The sequence below is a fragment of the Opisthocomus hoazin genome, chromosome 21 (genome assembly GCF_030867145.1).
Source record: "Opisthocomus hoazin isolate bOpiHoa1 chromosome 21, bOpiHoa1.hap1, whole genome shotgun sequence".
Lineage (NCBI taxonomy): Eukaryota > Metazoa > Chordata > Aves > Opisthocomiformes > Opisthocomidae > Opisthocomus > Opisthocomus hoazin.
Window position 1 is genome coordinate 8,503,839 of NC_134434.1, and position 20,126 is coordinate 8,523,964.

General features: G+C 66.8%; 1 protein-coding gene across 14 annotated transcripts in view; it reads left to right on the forward strand.

The window, feature by feature from the left end:
* Positions 1–20,126, forward strand: part of RBFOX3 (RNA binding fox-1 homolog 3) — a 171,670-nt gene that overhangs the window by 36,062 nt on the left and 115,482 nt on the right. For 8 of the 14 annotated variants that reach the window (XM_075441327.1, XM_075441330.1, XM_075441328.1 and 5 more), the window contains exon 1: positions 7,706–7,841. The exons of 1 other annotated variant lie outside the window; for it this stretch is intronic. The gene's annotated coding sequence lies outside the window, so the exon portion shown is untranslated. Of the gene's footprint in view, positions 1–7,704; positions 7,842–7,961; positions 8,399–14,951; positions 15,469–20,126 lie in introns of those variants that run through there. 5 more of the 14 variants (XM_075441320.1, XM_075441325.1, XM_075441321.1 and 2 more) reach the window with 4 other exon arrangements.

Here is a 20,126-nt window from a genome sequence, read left to right on the forward strand (position 1 = left end):
TCCCACGGCCGCGGGCCGGGACGCGCGCCGCACTGCACATCGCCACGAAGCGAAATGCGGCTGACGCTGCGCGCGCGGGAGGCGAGGCCACGGGTGCAGCCGTGGTCGCTTCCTTGGTGCCACGGCCGATGAGTTTGCTGGGGGGGGAAAAAATTCTCTTACTTTGCCGTGCTGGTTAGAGAAAGATGCTGAGAACAGACCAGGGGTGGGTGATTCGGGTGGTGACAACGCAAGGAGAGGGAGCTATCTTTAGAAATAATTGCTTTGTCTTTTGCAGAGGCATTAGTGCTTCCACGCTGGCAGTGACAGGAATTAGCTGGAGGTACTGGTGGCATAAATACAGGAGCAAAATTACTGCGACTTTGAATCACTTAAATGTGTGTGAGAGAGAGGGAGACGTCACCAGGGCAGAAAGAGGAGAAGGAAGCGGGGTGGGGGGGGCAGAGGGGCAGGAGCTCTGGGGTCTCCAGCACCAGGCTGGCTCGTCCTTGGGCTCTGCTCCGGAGACCCCGCAGCTGCGGGGCTGGGGGCTTTGCTGGCGCAGCTCCACGCCGGCCGCGCCGGCTCCTGCTCCGCCGAAGAGAGGGGCTGGCCCTGCCGAGGGGCTGAGCCCACCCCTGGGACAGCGTCGCCGCAGGGACCCCCAGCACCGGGGCTGCTGCTGGGGGGCAACGGCTCGGCTGCACGGGAGCTGGGCCGATGGGGTCCCCCACCCCGGAGAGAGGCTTGGGGGTTGGCGGGGTCCCGGCAGGGCCAAATGGGCCGTGCCCATCCCAGCACAGACCCGGCCCTGCCGGTCGCTGCGGGGCTGGAGGGAATCATGGAATCACAGAATGCTTTGGGCTGGGAGGGGCGATTCGCAGTCATCTCGCTCGCTGCCCAGAGAAGCTGTGGCTGCCCCCTCCCTGGCAGTGTCCAAGGCCAGGTTGGATGGAGCTCTGAGCACCCTGGGCTGGTGGAAGGGGTCCCTGCTCATGGCAGGGGGGTTGGAACCAGATGAGCTTTAAGGTCCCTCCCAACCCCAACCACTCTATGAGTCTATGATCTTCAGCTGGATCTGGTTGCTCAGAGCCCCGTCCAGCCAGGTCTCCAGCGTTTCCCGGGATGGGCCATTGACCACCTTCCTGGGCAATCTCTTCCAGGGTTTCACCATCCTCATGGTAGAAAATTTCTTCCCCATATCCAGTCTGAATGCACCCTCGCTTAGTTTAGAGCCGTTGCTCCTTGTCCTGCCGCATGAGGCCAGCGTCTGGGGAGCCGGCCGGGAGGCAATCGTTGGGATTTTCTCAACAGTTGCAGGCAGAGGCTGACATTTTGCTGCCAGAACATCGTCCGCCAGCCGAGGAAGGCACCGGGGTGTGGGGAGCGGAGCGGTTCCCGGTGAGCGGCTGCAGGCAGCGCGGCCGAGCGGCACCGGGGAAGCTCGCCGTGCCCAGGGCATCGCTGCTGCCGTGTCCCAGCCCCTGCCCTGCACCGGCGGGAAGGTGCCCGGTGGGGTCCGGCACCGCGCCACGGCAGGGGCACGCACAGCCCGGAGAGCGTCCGGAGGCGGCTGGCGGGCACTGGGACCGGGAGGGTCTTTGCAGCCGGGAGCAGCTGCAGAGCTGCAGGCGTGGAGCGTTTGGAAACGAAACAGTGGGAGCGTCCTGACGTGTGAAGGGTGCTTGTCTCGGGGCGGCTGGTCCAGGAAAGCAGCACCAGAGGGACACACGGCCGCGGTGAAGGTCTGCTACGGCCGAGCCCTCCTGTCCCTGGACCGTGGTGCCCTGCCCGTGCTCCTCTTCGGAGCCGGCTGGGGGGGTTCAGATGTTGCAACCTTGGGGCTGTTAAAATGGGACCCGGTGACAGCACATAAGGGCGTCAGCTGAGGGTCCCGCGCAGGCGTGGGTGCTCACGGGGAGCGGCAGCCCTGCGTGGACGCGGCCGAGGACGGGAGCGGGAGAGCCGTCAGAGCCCCTCGGGACGCCGCTCCCCTCCGGGTCGCGGGGCTGCTGCTCTGTCGGGAGCACCCAAGGGTGCGGCCGCGGCGCCGGCCACGCGCTGCTCTCCCGCTGTTTGCTGCTCTCCGGCTCCAGCGGCGCGGCTCCTCGCGGGCAGCGTCCTCCCCATCCCTGCCTGTCCCTCGGCGGCGAGGCTGGCTGCGAAATGCGAACCCCGATGTTGGGAAGGAACCGATGGCGGATGAAACAAGGCCGTTCATGCTTTCAGATATTAAATTCCGTGCAGAATATTAAACAATTTCCTCTCCAGTGATCCCGGTAAATTTAATTAGCTCTTGTTCCCCCGATAGAGCTGTCTTTGCAGTCCTGAAGCGCTGCGCTGGGAGCGAAGGGGAGCTCGGCCACATCTCTGCCCCCACCGCCCCCTCCCCGCTCGGCACCGGGTGCCTTCGGAGCTGGGTCCCGGCTCTGGCCATCATGCTGGGGAGGAGGAGGACGGGGTGCGGGAGCCCCTTGGTCTCCTGGCCCCTCGGCTCTGGGGTGCTGTCTGATGCCGGTTTGGTGGAAGGTGTTGGTGCAGCTTTGCTCGGAAGACAGCGTGAGCTGCTCTGCCTGGGAGCGAAGGGCTGGGCAAGGGGGGGACCCTGGGAAGGGGGGGGACCCTGCTCCGGGCAAGCCAGCACTGCGGAAAGTCGGCGGGGTGGGGGCCGTGTCCAGGGCCGTGTATGTGGCCGCTTGGGAACCACATCCCGAGGTGGGAGGGCTGGACACCACACAGGGCTTTGGCTTTCAGTAGAAATGTTTGCTGCTGGTGGTTTTGGAGGGGTTTTTTGGTGGTTAGTTTGGTTTTTTAACTTCTAGAACCTCAGAGCAAAGAGAGGGGAAAAAAAAATTCTCTTGCTGATGGAAGCGGCTGATAGCGGGTTATGAATGTGTCCTCGGCACGGTTCGTTAGCTGCCGTGACACAGTGAGAGCCGTGAGCCGTACGAGACCTGCAAATCAATTCGGGATCTCATCTGGAACAGGACACGGGGCGGTCGGAGCGTGCAGCGCGTTCCCAAACATTCCTGCTCAGCCGAAACAGGGCCGCTCTTCCCTCCCGGTGCTCCTCCCGCCTGGGTACCGAGCAAAGCGCAAAATCAATAAGCAAGTACCTGATTTACTGATGATTAATTTGCATAATTAGTGCTGTGTCAAATCACTTCGCCGAGGTGCAAGGTGCACTTTGCTGTAGACGTTTGCGTGGACATCTTCCCAGGTTTCCTCAAGCTCACCCTGTTTCGCGTTTCACGGTCCCATCAGGACGTGGCATTGGTGCTGGTGGGATTTCGCTGGGTCCAAATGGGCGGCAAGAGCCCGGAGGCTGCCGGGTGGAAGCCCCGCCAGCCCCGGCGTGCCCCAGCCTGCTGCGGGAGCAAATGCCCGTCCCTGGCACCATGTGCCACCATGGGGGCCGTGGTCCCGGAGCCGGGAATGAACTCAGACCCAACTCTGCCCACAGGCACAGACCTGCGGGCTCCGACCAACGCCGGCTCCTCAGGGAGCGGCAGTGTCGTGGCGGCTGGGTCCCGGCGTTTGGTATCGCCTCGCCGTGTGCCGCGGCTCCGCTCCGGGGGTGCTTTGGGGAGGTGCCGGGGGTGGACGGCCGGGGAGAAGCCTTGCTGGGGGCAGAGGCAGTGACGGTGCCCGGGACGGGGGAGCCGGGCGTCCAAGCAGCTCGGCAGCACCCGCTGCCGCCCGTCCCTCGCTCTTTACAAGGTTTGCCTTTTGCAGGAGGACGGGGCCAGACTCTTTCCAGTGGTGCCCAGCGACAGGACAAGGGGCAACGGGCACAAACTGAAGCAGAGGAAGCTCCAGCTGAACCCGAGGAAGAACTTCTTCCCTCTGAGGGTGACGGAGCCCTGGCCCAGGCTGCCCAGGGAGGCTGTGGAGTCTCCTTCTCTGGAGATATTCCAGCCCCGCCTGGACACGGTGCTGTGCAGCCTGCTCTGGGTGACCCTGCTTGGGCAGGGGGTTGGGCTGGGTGACCCACAGAGGTCCCTGCCAGCCCTGCCATGCTGGGATTCTGGGATTCTGTGATTTGCATGGTGTTTTCCGAGCGCTGCTGCCTCTGCAGAGCCGGTCGCTCGGCACTGGGTGAGGAATTCCCAGCAGTGAGGCCGGTGGGGCTTCCCTCCTCCACCTCCTGCTCCCGGGCAGGGACCTGGGGTCCAAGGGGCTTCACCCTCCTCTCCTGGAGCAGGGCAGCAGCTGCGAAGCACGCGGGAGGTGCAGCGTTACCTCCCAGGTGTAAATTTGTCTAGTGCTGCACGACGCCGCGCCACGGGCAGCCCTGGGTGCGTGCCCCCGCTCCTTCTGCCCCCGTAACGGAGAACAGATCGTTCTGCTGAGCTGGGCACTGTTTTAGTAATTGATGCAACGCAATATTCACTGCTTTGATAAGTTTGCTCATACAACAGAGGCTCAGGGTTTTGCTGCTCATGCGCAGCGACAATTACATTTCGTATTTGCTCATTGCATTGCGTAACTTAGCTATGGAATCTATCGTAAATTGTATTTTAAAAAGCCTTCTTTCAGAGCACATCAGCACGGCTCCCCCTGCTCCTCTCTCCGTGCTGGGGAGCGCTCTGCAGGCTGCGCGCGTCGATGGCCCAACGTGCGCCCGGCTCCTGGCTGCGTACGGCACGTTCCACTGCGGGTTTTTGGGTCAGGGCAGCCAACACTCGCCAAAAAGAAATCCGGGTCCTGCCGTGCCATCCCACCGTCTGCACCGCGGCCGAGGCCGGTGTGGGTACCCGGTGTTCCGGCAGCTCGCTGGGAGAGCTCCAGCTGGCACCGCGCTCGCCGGCGGGCAGAGGGCCCGGCGCGGCCACGGTACCTGCGCAGGTAGGATGGGTGCTGGTGAACCTCCCGGCGCGGCCAGGCTGAGCCACCGGTGCGGTGTCAGAGCTGAGCACGCCACCAACGTCCCCTTCTCGGGCAGAGTCTCGAGGAGGGGCTGGACCCTGTTTGGGTCCCTCGAAGTCAAGGGTCCCTGAGAGCCGGAGCCGTCGTGGGGGACTCGGAGGGGCTGCCGCTGCCTTGGCTCGCATCTCACCCGACGCCGAGTGCTGTCTGCTGCCTCGCAGAGGTGATTTCTGGGGGTCTCGGCTCTGTCCTTGCTGGGGGTCCGCAGAGGGAGTGGTGGGGACGAGACGCTCAGCCCCGGGGACTGGGAGCATCCCCGCGTGCCGGCGTTCTGCTGCGTCCCGGGTTTACAGCATCCGCGCTCGGGAAAAACCCGAGACAGAGCCACAACGGGTCCTGACATCACCTTACTCCGGCCACGGTTCCGAGAAGGAAAACCCCGTCATCGTTAAGGATAAAGATAAAAAGGCAGCAGTAATTTAACAACTCTGACTTCCTCCAGACGAAGGCCCTAAATGGCAAATAGACTGTGAAATAAACCAAGAAAAAGAGAAAACCACATGTTTTTTCCAGGTTAATACTTGTTCCCTCTGGTTCACGTGGCAGCCTTGCCCGAAGGCAGGGGTTTGCTGGCTGGTGCTGTCTCCGACTGCTTCGCTCCGCTGCTGCTCTCGCGAGTTCTCTGCCAGCATCCCCCGCCTGCCCCCCCCTCCCCTCCCCCCCACGGCCGGGTTGGGGGGCTCGCCCTCCTGGAGACCCGCGGGCAGATTCCCCGGGGGGTTCCTCTCTCAGCGCCCTCGTTTCCCTGCCCGGGAGCCCTGGCGCGGGTGCGAGCCCCGGCCGGGCGCGCTGCTGGGCTCGGGCCTTGGCGGGGTTGCCTAGCAATCCCGAGCATCGCTCCGCGCGGCGCACGCACACCTCCCGAGCCGGCGGGTACCGCTCCGCATCGCTAGGAACAGATGTCAGCAGGGACCCGGCTCGGAGGCTTGAAACGCAGAGAGAATTCTGCAGAGCTGCGCTCGCCCGCGTTCCCGGCCCCTCGTTCTCCGAATCCGCTGCCTAAAGCGCCTTCAGCCTTGAGGAACCGCGAGCGAAGAGCGAGGAGCCGTGCAGGCTGGGCGCTGCCGTGGTCCGGCCGGTGGCGGGACCCGGGGCTGCTGGCAGCGCGGCGAGGCGCAGGGTCGGGCGTCCCGGAGGGCGGAAAATACACGCGTGTGTCGCACCAACCGGGCGCTGAGACGCGCGAGGCGCGGCTGGGAGCGTTTTACGCCCCTCATCCACGTTACGGCTCGGTGCAGCGCTGGTGATTTTCTCTGGAGTGTTCCTTGGAGCCCGGGGGAGGGAAGGAGGCAGGAGGGGATGGGGGGGTGCCCGGTTTCGGGGGGCTGCGCCAGGGCTCTGCGGGATGCTGGCAGCATCTCAGGGATGGACCCTGGGCAAAGCGCACGGGGAGCAAACGGTGGCTTGCGCAGCCCCCAGGTACTCCAGGAAACACAACTGGGGGAGCTCACCGCAGCCTTAGCTACTGGGAGCCCCAGAGAGCTCACTTGAGAGGTGCTGAGCCCCATCCAGCACCCTGGGCCAGCTGGCAAGGAGCCGTGCGCTGCCGCTGCGCTGCGCGACGTCCCCCGGGCTTGGGGGGGCTCGGGTCACTCGGGGGCCCCTGGCCTGGGGGACCCCCACTGCGCTGCGTGACGTCCCCCGGGCTCAGGGGGGCTCGGGCCACTCGGGGACCCCCACTGTCAGGGCAGCCACCGCTCCTGGCCCCTGCAGAGAGGTGGCATCTCCTGCCAGCGAGCCAGGGCGCAGGGCAGAGCTGCGGGACCCCTGACAGCCCCCCCGCAGAACGCGGCAGCGCTGGGCCGGCTTCCCGGGGAGGGGGCGAGCAGCCGGGGAACGGGGGAGACGGGGAGCGGCAGGGTCTGCTCTCGCAGCCCGCCCGAGGACGGGCTCTCGCTGCCAGCCGCTGCGGGAGCGCCCGCGTCGCCACCCGGGGGTCCTGAAACTGGATTTAAGGCGAAGGGAGCATGGACTGGAGGGAATCGGGGTCCCGCCGCAGACCTGCGCCCCGCCGGCTCCCGCACCCCTTCGGCCGGTCCCCCTGGGCTTGCAGCGGGGACCAGAAGCCCTTTCCTCGCTGGCGGCCACGGCCCGGGCGTCCCACCCGGTGACGGTGGTCCCACCAGCGCGGGGAGCGGCCGGGGGCTCTGTGCCTCACTCGCCGGCGGGTCTGGGGGGCTGGCGCTGCCGAAGCCCCCGGGCAGCGGAGCGAAGCCCCCTGAGCAGCCCCTTGTCACCGCTGCGCGGGGCTCGGTTTCGGGGCGAAACAGGGGGGAAACGCGGCGTTGTTCCTGGGTCAGAGGTGGGAGCGCGTGGCGGGACCCCGCCGAGCACGCAGCGGCCTGGGAGGGGCCTTGCCGGGGTGGGAGAGGGGGGTGGGGGCGGGGGGGGGAGTGGGGGGTGGGAGAGAGAGGTGGGACCTTCAGATGGGTGTGGGGTGGGCACATGGGGTGGGGGAGTGCGGTGGGCGCGGGGCCCGGGTGGGAGCTTGGGGTGGGCGTGGGCTGAGCGCTGCGGGAGCAGGGGGCTCCGGCCTCGGGCGCGCCCCGCGCTGGGGTCTCCCCTCGGGGCCCCGCGGCGGGGGGGGAGGGGAGGGGGAAGCGCGGGGGGGAGGGGATGCCGGGCGGGGGGGCGGTAGCCGCGGGGCGGGGCCGGGGGCGGCCGCACGTGCGCCCCCCGCCCCCTCCCCGCGCGGCGCTGGCGGCGGCCGGGGGCGGGCGCGCTCGCTCGCGCGCTCGGCGGTTGCGGGGGCGGCGGCGCGGGCGCAGCCGTGCGCGAGGCTGCCCGGCCAGGCCAGCCCAGCCCCGCCGCCTCCCCCCGCACCGCACCGCACCGCACCGCCACCCGGGAGATGCCGCTCGGCGGGCGGGGCCCCGCCGCCGCCCCGCGCACCCTCCTCCTCCTCCTCTTCCGCCGCGGGGACCTCTGAGCGCGTGAGTCACCGGGGGCGGCGGCGGCACCGCGGCACCCCCCGCCCGCCGGCACCGGGGGGGGGGGGGCTGAGGGCTGGGGGGGGCGGCGGCGCGTCCCGGCTGTGCCCCAGGCACTCGGCGGGGGGAGCGGCGGGGTTCCGCCGGGGCATCCCGGGGGGGGGAAGGGGAGCCCCGCAGCGGGAGCCCACGGCCGGGAGCCGGGCCAGGAGCCCCGCATCGGGAGCCTCACCGGGAAGCCCCGCACCGGGAGCCCCGCACCGGGAGCCGCACCGGGAGCCCCCTACGCCGGGAACCGGGCCAGGAGCCCACGGCGGGGAGCCGCACCGGGAGCCCCCCCGCAACGGGAGCCACACCGGGAGCCCCGCACTGGGAACCTCCCGCTCCGGGAGCCGGGCCAGGAGCCCCGCACCGGGAGCCCCCCGCAGCCCGCGGCAGGCTGGCGGCCCCGGGACGGTTTGGCGGTGGAGGGCGGGGGTCCCGGCTCGGTACCGCGTCCCTGCGAGCCGCAGCCGGCAGCGTTGGGTTTCCCCGCCAGCGGGTCCTGGCACAACTTCGTGGTGAGTTTACGTTGCAGGTTCTTAATGGGTGTTTTAATTAGGTGCTGTTGCTAACAGGAATATGCTAATTAACATCACACCCGCCAGGTGAGGGTAAATTGTGAGGGAAAGTTGGGTGCGGTGGAGTCTGGATTAACGGGGAGGAGGAAGAGGAGGATGAGGAGGATGAGGATGCTCCCGCTGGGGCTGGCCGGCCGCGGGCGCAGAGCTCGACCCTGCAGCCACCGGGTGAGCCGGAGCCGGGGCAGCTCTCGCCGGGATTTTCCTCTCCCGAGTCCCTGCCCGTCCCCAGGAGCGCCGGAGGGGCTCGCTGTGCCGGCCGTGCTCGGGGCTCGCCGCGTGGGGAGCGCGAAGGCCGTTGGGGGTCACCGGGGTCATCCGCGCCGCGGTGGCCGTGCCCAGCGCTGTCACCCAGCCGTCCCCATGCCGGCAGTCGCCTGTCGGCGAGCGGGCCTGGAGGCTGCACCGCGCGCAGTGTCGCGTCCGGACGTTGGAAGGCTGATGGCTGGGGGGGACAAACGAGGCGCTGGGCAGGGGGTGTGGGGTGCAGGCGCCGGGGGCTCGGACCCGTCCCTCTGGCTGGAGCCTCTGGGGAGGCTTCGTGAGCGCCCGCGTCTGCGCGCAGGCGGAGGGATGGGGGGGAGAGCAGGGATTTCTCGGCTTCTCACTCCAGTGAGCGTGACATCAACAACGCCGGCTATTTTCGGCTGCCTCTCCTGAAGGTTTGGAACGCGCTCGCTGCTCCGCGGAAGCCCGGCCTCGGGCAGGGCGGTTCCTGCGCAGGGGTCTCTGTCCTGGGGGGCACAGCCGGGCTGGCCACGGGTCGCTGCGTGCGGCGGGGGGCTGCGGGGTCGGGGAGTGCCTTCCTCTTCTCCCCCACTCGTCCTGCCTGGCGTTCTCTGGGGTCTCTGGGGCTCGTGGTTCGTCTCGCAGCGCGTCGAGGGTGGGCTCCTCTGCCCTGGCGTTGTTTGGGGTCCGGCGATGCCCGGAGGCTGCCGCTCCCCAAAGACCTTCCTGCTTTCGGGCTGGAATGGTTGAGACGTGATAAACCCTCACAAAGCGAGGGGTGAAGGCTGCTTTTCTGGATAACAGATGGAGAAAGAGCCTGGGGTTGATAATTTTTGTGGAGAGATGGTTGCAGCGGGTCGGGGCTGGCAGGGCTGCCCGGATCTGGCCGGGCGTTGGGAGCTCGTTCTTGGCTCTGGGGAGCCGTGGCGAGGCTCTGCTGGTTGTTTCACAGAAAATACAGGAGGGGTTGGGTTTTTTTTCCACCTTCTCCTTTGAAGTGATCCGTGGGATTGCTTGGCACGCGGAAAGCCTTGGCACGAAGGCACATGAGCGCTCGGCTGCAGCGTTAGGCGAAGCTCTCCAGGCAGGGTGCAGGGGGTTGCGTGTGGGGCTCGGCTGTGGGATCCTCCTGCAGGGACCTAAATCTGGTGCAGCGAGCCGGGGGGGGTGCGGAGCCCGCAGACCAGCTGGCTGGTGACATCCTGCGGCCGCGAGCCCACCCCCAGGCAGCTGCCGGGGCGCGGGGGGCCGGGATGGGGCTGGGAAACCCCCAGCCCGCCGGCTGCTGCTCCCACTCCTTCCTCCGGCTCAGGAACCACTCGAGGACCCGGAGGTGCGGAAGGAGCCGACCCCAGCGGACGTCTCACCCGGGAGCCCGATCGGCGCGGTGCTGGCGTGGCGTGGGCACCGCTCTGCGTGGCTGCGGGGCTGCCGTTGCTGCCGTCCCTGGCAGGCTGGCAGGCGTGGGGAGGTGTGAGGGTGCTGGCCCGCGCTCCGTGCGATGCTGCCCATGGAAAACCGGCTCCTCCAGCTCTGCTTTCCCAAAACCGGCCGGTCGTGCGTGCGTCCTGCGGATGCTTCCCGCTTACGCCGTCCCTGTTGGATACAAGCTGGGGTTTCTTCTCCTTCCTCTGCAGAATAAGGGGCCCCTTTCCCAGCTGCACTCACGTCTCCATCTCCCGCCGCTGGAACGCGTCGGCCTTCGTTACGGCGTTCGCGTCCCCGGCGGTGGGATGCGGGGCAGCCCGCGCACCGCGTTTGCCGGGGCTGAGCCCGTCTCCCGGTGCCGCCGCTGGTCACGGGCGCGTTGCCTCCCCGTCCGGTGCCGCAGTTTCTGCCTTGGTGCCCGGCTCGTTCGCCGCGATGCCCGAGGGCGATCCCGGGTGTCCGCGGCCGGCGGGCAGTGCCAGAGCGGGGCTGGGGCGCACTGGCTGGGCTCGGGCATTCGGGGGGTGCGAGGGTCCCCGTCAGCCTGGTGTCTCGAGCGGCTTGTCCAGCACGGGCTGTGTTTGCCCGTTCAGCGTGTCAGTAAAGGTTTTTAAGGGTGTGCATTTACTAAATTAGTTTGTCGTCACAATTTTTCAGATGGATCCGCTGACGGGAGACAAATGCCTCTGAAGGTTATTGAGATAATAAAAGGCATGAGGGAAGTTCCTTAATTTATTTGAGTTCTCTTTTAATTTACAGTCTTACGGGGCGAGAGCGTGGTGAATAATTGGTTCCTAGGAATGCTCGGGGCCTTTCAGACAGCCGTGGAGGAGGAAGGGGAGCCAGTGGGGAGGTTGGTGATGGAGCTCGGCGGAGCGGGGCCGAGGCTGTGGGGTGCGGGGAGCCCGGTGCTCCTCGGGCATTGCCGCCGGGGCGGGTTGGTTGGCGACGCCTCTCCGTTTCGCACACCTGGAGCAGAGCAGTACGAGAGCCCGAGGCCCCTTCCCTGGGGCGGCGGGGGGAGCGGGTGTCCCGGCTGGGTTTGGGGGGTGACCTGCGGAGCAGCCGCCTGCCCGGCGGCTCTGGACGCCGTTTGCTCGCTCGCTCCGCAGCAAAGCGGGAAGGAGACGGATCCCCAGGCGTGTGAGCTGCCAGGCCTGCCACCTACGGGCCTGGAGCCCACGGCCACCCTCCCCTGCCCCCCAGCCCCTGGTGCTGGCGGTCGGCTCCGGCCGTCCCGGGGGGGCTCGCTGCCCCCGGACCCTCGGGGAGCGCCCACCAGTGAGCAGGGCAGCAGCCCAAGCCGAGAGCTCCGGCGCAGCCTCCCGCCGGGACGCTCCTGCCCTGGCCGGGATGCGCAGCCGGGATGCTCGGGATGCTCCGGATGCGGACGTGGCTGCGGTTTTCCTCTCTGACCTTGTGTGCCACAGGCAGGGCCGTTGTTGGTGCCATTCCGGGGCTTTCTGCTGGGATCGTTGGAGGCATTTTGGGATGTACATTCCTGCAAATTAATTGGCGGGCTGAGATACCAGAGAAGGAAGCAAAATTTTCTTCCCTGTTATTTCATTAGCTGTTGAGATTAAATTTTTTTTGTTGAAACTTTATTTTTGATAAACCACTCTAAAGCTAGCTGTCTCCTTCGCTCAGCTCGCGCTCGGGTGCTCGCGGCATCGTTGCGTCTTCCAGACTAGACGAGATTGAATTTCTAATGGGCAGAAACGAGCGCACGAGCGCGGGATCCCTTTTCGTGTTTCCTTATCTGCTGCGGACGCGCTCCCCCCTCGCTGCCTGGCGCGGGCTGGCTCGTCCTGCCGGCAGCTCGGTCCCGTCCCCGGCTTCACTGGGCAGCCTTCATCCCGCTCCCTCGCTGGCATCCCCTGCCCACCGCTCTCAGCCCCGCACCGTGGGCATGCCACGGCGGCACGGCCGCGTCCGTGTGATTTCAGACTCCTCCGCGTGTCACCCCTGCGCCGAGCCCCCGCGTCCCGGTGCCAGCAGCCCCCTTGCAGGCTGCCTTTGCCTGCTGCGGCTCTGCCGCGCTCCCCAGGCCGCCGCGGCAGAACCGGTGCTTTCTGTGCAGCCGTGGTAGGCAGCCGCGTGGCTGGCTGTGAGCTGTGCCGGTACGCACGGGGCGCAGGGCTGGGTGATGCTGTGGAGGCTTTTTTTCTCCCTTAGTTATTTTTGGCTTCACTGCTCGGAAACTGAAGCTGTTTCTGGTCCAAGGAGCTTCCCGGGTGGAGAGTGGCTCTGGTGCTTGGTCGCTGGTCGCTTGGAGGGGGGCTCGGGGGCTGAGAGGACGGATCCCGCAGCAGCGGGGAGGGCGTCCGGAGGGTTTCACTGCTGCGAAAAGCTGGTGGCAACCCGCTTTGTGGGGTTGGGTTTCCCAAGCGTCGGAGGAACGGCGTGCTCGTGGGGGCCCTGCCAGGCTGCCCGCACCCCTGCTGCGGGGACGCTTCTCCACCTGGGGAAAGAAAAAAAGGCTTTTTTGCGACCTTGGCTGGGCCGGCGCTGCCGGAGGGGGACGAGAGGCTGCCCGCAGCGCCCAGACCCTGGGCGGGCACGGTGGCTGCCGAGCCCCAGCTGGTTCCCTCGGTCCTGGCCGTGCTGCAGTGCCCGGCCATGCCACAGTGCCCGGCCATGCCGTGGTGCCTGCCGTGCCCTCCCGGCAACATGGCTCTGCCCAGACAGGAGGGAGGAGAAAATGGGGTTTAAATACAGAAGTGGAGCTGGGCTCCCTGGGGCGTGAGCGGGGCCCCTGAGCTCCCCGTGACGTCCGATGGATTCAGGGTTGACTGAACCTGGGCAGCCGGGCAATGGCCCGAGTGCCGTAACCTGCCAAAATCGGCTCAAGGAACCGGTGGGCAGAGAAACCGGGATTGTTGAACCAGAGGAATTCGTTGCAGCTGGAATTTGTGGAGGTGATAAAACAACTTTTGACAACAGGCTCGCCTCCTCTGCAGCTGGGAGACAGCGCTTCCCTCGGGTTGGATCGATAAACAATTAATTCTAACGCAGGGAGCCGGAGAAAAAGGGAGAGTTTTCCAGATTTCTGAACTCTTAATCGAGCTCTGGGTAAAACATGGATGTGAGAATCTGCGACCTGCTGATAAAATCTTGACCTTGGTACCGGGTTCCTCAATTCCTGGACTGCAGATGGTACTTCCTTTGCGGAATAAATCCGCTTTTAAATATAGAACCTGTTCCTACGTAGTTATGCTTCCAATGTGTTTAATGTAGCTTTACTTAATAATCTGCTTCAAAATGCTGACTTCCCCCCCACATTTTAATTGAATCCTAATTTCCATTCAGAATCAGCTTAAATTAAAGGAGTTTAAAAACGTAGTAAATAATACGTATAATTCACTTAGTCTTACCATAAGCTGTGAAAATAAAGAATCCAAACAACTATGTAAACCTGCGCGCGGCGCGTCCTTCCCGTTAGCAGAAGACCCGGCATCCTTTGGCTCCGTGTGACGTCTCTGTGACTCGGCCAGTAAGAAAGGGTAATTAATTTTAGCCGGTAATGGGGTGCAGCTGGAAGCACGACAAGGTGCTCGCAGGGCTCCCGGGGCACAGCGTGATGCCGGGCGATGGAGCTGCTGCATGGGCCAGGGTTTGCCTGCCTGGCCGGGCACGGGGAGCTTTCGGGGCTCAGACTGAGGGGAGGCGGCTGCTGACAGCGCTGCCGTCCCGTGTCTGCAGGGTTGGGGGGCCCCGGGGGTGCTGACGGACCCCTGGGCTCAGGGAGAGCTTTGCTGCCGCGACTGATGGGAACCGTGGGTTTGGATGAAGCTCCCCCAAACAGCGTTTGGGTCCGTAGTGCCTGATGGGCACGGCGCTGTCGGGCTGGGGAGGTGACGGAGCCGTGTCCGTCGTGCGCAGGCTGTGAAGGTCTGTTCGCTCTCCAGGAGTCGCCGGGGTTGCCTGAGACTCTGTTTGGTAGGAAAAAAGCCCGAGGGCTCTCTCACACCTTGTGGTCTGGTTTCTGGGCAGCGAAGGAATTTCTGCCGTGGTGCCGCAGCAGGCAGCGAGCTGGTGCGAGCCGCTGGCTGAACTGGGGGCAAACACTGCCTTTGGCTGCTTTCTGGGCCCTGGCAAGGGGACCCCCAGCGCTGGGGTGTCACAGCCCTGGGGCTCGAGCCCCTCTCCAGGGGGCGCGGGGTGGGGGCTGCGGTGCTGCCGGCGCGGCGGCTCTGTGTGCGGCTGGGGATGTACAAATGGTGGATGCTGCCGGAGAGCATCGCTCTGCGCCGAGGGGCTCTGCAGGCAGCCCAGGTAATCTGCATGGCAGCGCGTCGCTGCTGCAGTCACCCCGGGCACGGGATGCTCGCGCTGCAGTCCGGGGGCTCCAGCCGTGCCGTGGCGGGGGGACGTGGACAGCGTCCCAGAGGGGCTCTCGCCGTGGCCCCTGCGCGAGAGCAGGGCTCGGGGCGCAGCGCGGGGCCCCCCGAGCCGGGAGCACGCAGGCATTGCACGGGGGGGTCCCACGGGCGGCTCCACCTGAGAAGGGGCTGCATGGGATGTGCAGATCCTGGGATGGAGAGGGGCCTGGATAATCATACGCGTAGCCAGATTTTTTTAAATAAAGCTATCTACAGTATAGTGCAGAAGTAATTAGGAATCCTGAGCTGGCTGCATCTCGATCTTTATAGCAACAGAGCTGATAAAGCATGATTCAGGGACCTCGTTATCTTTTTTTAAAGAAGTTTTTATTTAACTTCCGTGAAGTTGCCATGGTTACTCCTGTGCATGGCTTCCCTGCCTCTCTTGCCTTAAGTGCAGCTGCTAGCGCTGAGAATTAAAACGTCTCCATTCGGAGCAGCCCTGGCCCCCCCCCGCCGGCATCCCGGCTGTGCTCTGGTGGGGGGGGGCTGCGGCGCGGGAGCCGGCCCTGGCAGAGGCATTTTCAGCTCCTGTGCTTGAGCTGTTGGGCTGGGTTAGCCCTGCCCTGCCGGTGCCAAATCACCAGCCCCGCGGCAAGGGTTTGCAGGGTGGGTTTGGGTCCCCGTCAGCGTGGGAAAGAGACGCTCGTGCTTCCCGGCCGGAGCTGCCTCTGCAGCGATGCACCTCGCGCGGCCGTTGCTCTGCCTGGCATGCTAAGCAGCGAGACAGCCCCGTCCACGCCTCGGACCTCCAAACCCAGAGCTGGGGCTTGGGCTCCTTGTCCGGGAACCTGGCTGCGGGTGGAGCTGCTCCCTCCTGCCGCGGTGCCTCCGTGGAGCCGAGCTGCGGGCCCCTGCCCTCCCACCGCTGCCGGGAGCCGGGTGGTGGAGTCTCCTCCTGCGCCGGGGTCGGCTGCCGGGGCTGGCTGCTGCAGGGCGCACGGTGTGGAGGACACGCGTGGCTTTGTGCAGGTGAGGCTGTGGGCACCCCAGACCAGGGCTGCTGGGATGGCCGGGGCAGCTGTGCTGTGGTGGGGTGGCCTGGGGCGGCTGTGCCGTGGTGGGATGGCCAGGGTGGGCTGTGCCGTGGTGGGATGGCCAGGGTGGCTGTGCCATGGTGGCCATGGCTGGGGCTTCTGTGCCGTGGTGGGATGTCCTGAGGTGGCTGTGCCATGGTGGGGTGGCCAGGGGAGCTGTGCTGTGGTGGGATGGCAGGGGCTTATGTGCCATGGTGAGGTGGCCAGGGTGGCTGTGCCATGGTGGGATGTCCTGGGGCGGCTGTGCCATGGTGGGATGTCCTGGGACGACTGTGCCGTGGTGGGATGGCCAGGGTGGCTGTGCCATGGTGGGATGTCCTGGGGCGGCTGTGCCATGGTGGGATGTCCTGGGACGACTGTGCCGTGGTGGGATGGCCAGGGTGGCTGTGCCGTGGTGGGATGTCCTGGGGTGGCTGTGCCATGGTGGCCTGGCCAGTGCAGGTGGCTGCCATCTTCCCCTTTGCGTCTCAGTGTCCCCGGTGGCCCTGGCAGCCCCGTGACCGGGTGTCATGGGATGCTGCGGTGCCCGTCACGCGCAGGAGGTCCCTTGCAACCGTCCCCTGAAGCAGCCTGGGGACCAGGGACGTGCTGGTCAGGCACTGCTCGTGCAGGGGACGTGCCACCGTGGGCCCCCTGTCACCGCGCAGCCCCCGCGTGCCGTGAGAGAGTTTTGCTCCGATGTCGGGAGGGGCAGAGGGCTGCTCCGCCACGGGCAGCAGCGAGCCGGCGGTGACGGAGATGAACCGGCTCGCCAGCACGCAGGATTGCGGTGATGTCCCCCAACGCGCAGCGCTGCGCCGCGGCACAGCCGGGGACGTTCCCCGCTGCGTGCACGAGGCTCCGGCGGGGCGTGGGGGGGCTCGGGGCCCCGAGCGGGACAGACTGGGAAGGTGGTGGGAGATGCTGGGAGCGGGGACCGGTGCCCCAGAGCCCTGGCTCGCTCTGTTTTGCTGATGGGGCCTCGTTGTCCGGGAGCTGATAGAGGCAGGAGCTTTAACGAGCCCCAGCAGAGCCTGAGCCCGATCCTGCACCGGAGGCCGTGGAGGCAGGCGCAGGGAGCCGAGGTGGGGTGTGAGATCAGCCCGTTTCCATGGCGATGGCCATCACATAAGACAGCGACAGAAGATGTTTTGCGATAAAACCCCTGGAGCCGGGCAGGCCCGAGAGGCTGGGGAGCTGAGGAGGCAGCACCCCCCGACCAGCCGAGGGGTGCCGGGAGGGGTGCTGGGGGATGGGGAGCCTCCAGAAGGGAAAATCGGTGGTGGAGCAGTCGTTTGACGGGAAGGAGAAGCCGTGCCACCGCCTCCCGCCAGCAAAGGGCTTTGGTTTCTGCTGGCAGGGGTGTCTGGGTCTCGCGGGCGCTTGGCACCCTCGCCGTGCCGCTTCCCGTCCCCGCGGCACCGGCCGGGTACCGGGGAGCCCAGCGCCGCACCGGTGAGACGGCCGGCCGGCCGGCCAGGGCAGCGCTGAACTCCGTCCTCATTCCATCTGTCAAAGTTCTGCCAAGCTTCCCCCCGGCTCCTCTCGGCGGTGCCGAGCAGCGCAGGGTGGGAGGCTGCGTGGGCGCTGAAGCCGCGCCAGAAATAATTCCGCGTGCCGGGGGTGCGAGCGGCGCTGCGGGAAGGCACCGCTCACCGGCAGCCCCGCCGCGGGCCCGCCGCGCGTTGCCTGCCGCGGAGAGCCCGGATGAAGTGAGCAGCTCCTGTTTGTTTGCCTCCCCTCGCTTCCTCCTCCCGCCCTCGCCCGCTTTCTCTTCTCCCTTCGCCGTTTTCCTCCTGATGAAAGATTTTCTCGCGGTGTCAAGGCGATGTGACCTGGTTCCGTAATAAAGAGGAGGCTTATTAGAATTAAAGCCCAACAGTGTTAAAAAAGCAATCTGTGCAAGATTGAGGCCAGGGGGGAATTGTAAATTCTCAGCAAAGCCCTCATTTAAAGACTGGGATGAAAACACACGCGTGTGCACACGCCGAGGCCTGGCACCGCGAGGGGACGTCCGGCTTTGAGGAGAATTTTGGGGAGGACGAGGGAGCGGAGCGGTGCTCGGGTGCTCTCTGAGTCGCACGGGATGCTCCCGTTAGACGGGCACGTTTGTGGCTGCGCTTGCTCCGTGGCCGGGGATGCTCCATGAATGTCCCTTGGGCTTGGAGTGGTTTTCCTTGTTCCTTCGGGGACCCCCTCCCCACGCCCCCCCTCCGGCTTGCATCCCCTCCCGGCGCGGCCGCCCACCCGCCGCGGCGGTGGGAGCGATGACAGCCAGCGCCAGGCGTGCAGCCGGTGGGTCGGGCTGCCTGGGCTCCCCGGCGACCTCCGGCTCCGTGCAAGCCCCGAGAGGTGCAGGGCCCCCCCGGCTGCTCCCCACAGAAGTTTCCCTCGGGGTGCGATGGGTGCTGGGTTGGTGCCGGGATCGGGCGAGGTGTGCTGGCTCGGCGGACCCCTGCCCTGCGCTTGTGGTGGGTGCTGTGTGCCGGGGGTGCTCCCGACGCGCGAGCGGGGCTGTGCAGCGCAGACAGTGCCCATGGCGCGGCTGCGGCGTTGGCCTCGTCCCGCGCGGAGCGCGTTTCCCTCCCACCTGCCTGTGCGGGAGCCTGGATGCGACCGCTCGCCCATGCCCGGGGAGCTGCCGAGCCCGCGGTGGTCCCTGGGGAGAAGGGCTGCGGTGGGGGGCCGTGGAGTGACCCCGCTGCCCTCCAGCTGCTCCTCTCTCCCTCCTCCTCCTCCTCCTGCGGTTTTTCCTCCAGGAATGGCTGCAGCGGCGGCTGCGGCTGCGTCCCCACAGCCGGCTGCGGGGAGGGAGTGCGGGGCGAGCGCAGGAGCCGTCGGGAGGGCCGCGGAGCTCCCGCTGGCTGCGGAGCAGCAGCCCCTGCCATTCGCGGCGGGGGTCTGCTGTCGCGATGTGCTGTTGTCTGCCTCATTAGAAAGGGAGCTCTGCTGGCGCGGAGCTGGGCTGCTGCTCCGGCGCTCAGCGCTGCGCACGAGGAGATCTTCGGCGATCAGACAGGAGAGCTGGTGGACGGGTGTTCACCCGCTGGCCTGCCCGGGGTTGGGGCCGGGGGAGAGCAGCCGAGGGGAGGGGGCTGCTGGCAGCGGGGGGTGCCGGGGCTCCTGCTCCGGGATGCCGGGGCTCGGTGCCAGGGCTCTCGGTAACGGGGATGCTCGGAGCTGGTGGAGCCGATGCCCTGAGCCTGGAGCTGCTGGGTGAAGAGCTGCCACCGCCTGCGGGTTTGCGTCCCGGTGCCCGTGGCCATGGCTCACGTGCCGCCATGCCTGCCGGCGAGCCCCGGGAGAGCTGCCTGCGCTGGAGGGACGAGGGCAGCGGGTCCTGCCGATGGTGGGATGCCGGGGAGTGTTTGCTCCCCGGTCTCTCCGGAGTGCCAGGGGAGATGCGGGGCGGCTGGGTTCGGTGGCTGTGCCCTCCCCGTGGTGCGCGGCGCACGGGTCAGCTCTGGCCTTCGTTGTCGCTTCCACGCCTGGGTACTCACAGCCAGCCCAGCACCCGCCCGCAGCACGGTCCCTCTGTCTGTTGCTGCCTCTGCGCCCCAGCCCGGGGAGGGGAGCGGGGCTGCAGCCCCTCCGGGGGGTCCGGGCTTCTGCGCAGGTGCCCATCGCCCCGTGGCGGGGGGCTGGGTGGTGTCAGTGGGGCGAGCGGGGGCAGGGACCCCCCGGGGTGCTGTGTCACTGCTCTTCAGCTTGCTCAGTGCCGGGGGAGCCACAGGGACCAGGGATGCTTTGGGCCGTGACCCGGGTCAGGGCTCACGGGCTGCTGTGTCCCTCTGCCTCAGCCCGTGTGCAGCGTGGTGACGGCCTGCGGCGTGTCTGGAGTGGCATCCGTCCCGAGATGTGACTTCGGGTTTGGGGTGGGTGGTGGGGTTTGGGCAGCGGGGCTCTGGGGCATCCTCCCATCCCCTGGATCTGCTGCAGAGACCCTGAGCAGCGGCCCGGGGGTTGCGGAGGGGTTTCTTCCCAGAGGGCGGGAGGCAGGGCTGGCACTGCCACCACTCCCTGACACCCCATGAATTTAATGTCTCACCGAGGAGCCGCTCGCTTCGGGATAAACGGCCTTTCTGCCCGGAGCCTGCGAGAGTGATGCTGAGGTTTTGCTGCGGAGCAGAGGTGGGTGGGGGAGAGTCGGGTGTGGGGCTGGGTGATGGGTGCGAGGAGCGAGCGCTGGGATTCCCCGAGTCGGGTTGGGCTCTACGGGCTGGGGTGGGGGGTAAGCGCCGTCCTTCGGCTGGGAGACCTGGGAAGCTGGCTGCTTTATGGATCGTTATAGCTGCAGCAGCGATTGCTTCCACTCCGGCCGCGGGCATGCATCCCCTCCGGGCCGGAGGCGCAGAGGAGGGTGTGAAGCCGGAGGAGCGAGCCGGCTGCGGCGGAGCAGATGGGGGCAAACACGGCTTTGGAGGAGCGAGCTGGGCTCTGGCCTCGACGCGGAGCTGGGTGCTGCTGCTGCTGCTTTGCTTCCCAGCTGGGACGACCATGCCCGGGGGCTGGCTGCCTCCCTCGCTCCCTCCTCGCTGCTGCGGGGAGCTGGAGCCAGTTTAGGGGGGAGTCGATGGAGGGTGAACCCCCGCTCCCCGGGAAACCGGCATCCCG